Source organism: Corvus brachyrhynchos, unplaced genomic scaffold (genome assembly GCF_000691975.1).
Source record: "Corvus brachyrhynchos isolate BGI_N302 unplaced genomic scaffold, ASM69197v1 scaffold280, whole genome shotgun sequence".
Taxonomy (NCBI): Eukaryota; Metazoa; Chordata; class Aves; order Passeriformes; family Corvidae; genus Corvus; species Corvus brachyrhynchos.
Genome location: NW_008236198.1, coordinates 431821 through 433527, shown reverse-complemented (window position 1 = coordinate 433527; position 1707 = coordinate 431821). Strand labels below are relative to the sequence as shown.

Below are 1707 nucleotides of genomic sequence, written 5' to 3'. Positions count from 1 at the left end.
CCGCCACCCCTCAGAGCCTCCGTGCCCGTCACCGCGGCCGTGTCACCGCCCGTCACGCCGCTGTATCCCCGTAACGAGCTGTTTGTTTTCTTTCCTCTTCAGACTCGCCGAGATTTGCGTTCAAGCCGCGCTGAGGAAGATGGAAATGAGGTTTGCTCCCCACACGCCTCATGAGCCCGTATAGGCTGAGAGCAGCTCGCAGCGCTGGAAGATCCTCGACCCGTGCGTAGGGGTGGGGAGGGACAAGCGCTGGGGCTGTGGGCAGGGAATGTCCCCAATCCCATCGCTGTGATGCTGAAGGAATTTTGGTTCCTATGAAACAAGTGAAAAAATGTCACCAGCCCCAAAGGGGCAGGAGGTGGAACTGGAGTTTAAAAACCAGCCAGGCCAGCTTAAATGGGTTTCAAAGGTGAGAACTGGCAGCAGACACTGGAAAGTAGAGGGTTTTTTTTTTTAAAAGTGTATGGAAATATGCAGGGCCTTAGCAACAACAAAAACAAAATTGTGTGCTGGACTCCAAAACTAATGTGGCTTTTGCTGAAAAAAAGGTGTTTTTTTCCAGATAAATGGAGAACCTACTTAAGCTTTCTGCATCAGGTCTCTGTAGCTTTAGTCTGGCTGAAGCAAAGCAAAAATCAGTGTGTGTGTGTGTATGTGAGATGCAAGACAACAAACTGTATTTGTATTGGGGCAAGAGCTGGATCCTCCAGAGAAAATGGCACCAGCCCTAGGAATATGGGTGTAACTCCAACAGTTGGCTGTGCCAGAGGGTGCTGGGGAGGAATTGTCCACCCTCTCCATTTAATACCATGATAAGTAACTGCTGGAGCACAGAGTAAAATCCTGATAGAGTGATCAAAGCATGTTTGAATTGTAAAACAGTGATTCTTCTCTCATCGCCTCAGCCTGTGAAATGTAGAATTCCCAATCCTACACTTAAGCCATGCCACTGAAATCACTAGAATTCCTCACCTGGAATACCAATGGTGCTGTGAAGACACCTCAGAGTGAGAGCCAAGGGCTCATTGCTCATGCAGCTCCTTTCCTTTTCAAAACCCACCGTTGCACGGACAGAATTCATTAATATTTTTAGCAAGTTTTTGTTGTGCCTTCCTAGCAACAGCCAATTCCTTAATGATTAATCCACAAACTGTGGCAAATCCACAAGTTTGGGGATGCATGCTGAAGTCATCTGTGCTGCCTTACGTCAGCATTGCATAATCTGTTGACTGTCCCCTTTTTATGTAATGTATGTTTGGAGTTTGTTTTAAAATGTACAAATGTTTTTTTCCCCTGCGTGCTGCTCCTCCGATATTCCATGTTTGCCTCTCCATTGCCCTCTGGAGTTGCAAACTTGTAAGGCAGCGTTTTCATGGCTGGATCCAGCCGAGTGTTGCGTGTTTCTCTCTTTAAAACAGCTTCTGGAACATCTCAGCACCTTCTCTTTGCCAGGTAAGTTATTTAGAGTGATAAAAAAACCCCCACTTCTGGAGTTTCTGCTTCCTCCTGGTGGAAACATGGAAGCTTTTTGTGCTGCTCGAGTCCATCGACATCATAAATGGACTTTTATTGGAACCTTAGTAACACATTAACTTTGGCAACATAAAACCGTTGTGTTTTTTTAAACTCATTTCAGAACTTGATGTATCCGATTTCCTCAGGCAACGTGAGGGGTGTAGAAATTGTTTTGTGATGTTTTCAGGAATG

At 45.9% G+C, this 1707-nt stretch overlaps 1 long non-coding RNA gene across 1 annotated transcript in view; it reads left to right on the top strand.

The window, feature by feature from the left end:
• Positions 1–65: 65 nt before the first annotated feature.
• The window catches only part of LOC108448306, a 10470-nt gene continuing 8828 nt past the window's right edge, over positions 66–1707 (top strand). Inside the window, exon 1 of the long non-coding RNA XR_001864153.1 lies at positions 66–222. This is a non-coding gene — a long non-coding RNA (uncharacterized LOC108448306). The remainder of the gene's footprint in view (positions 223–1707) is intronic.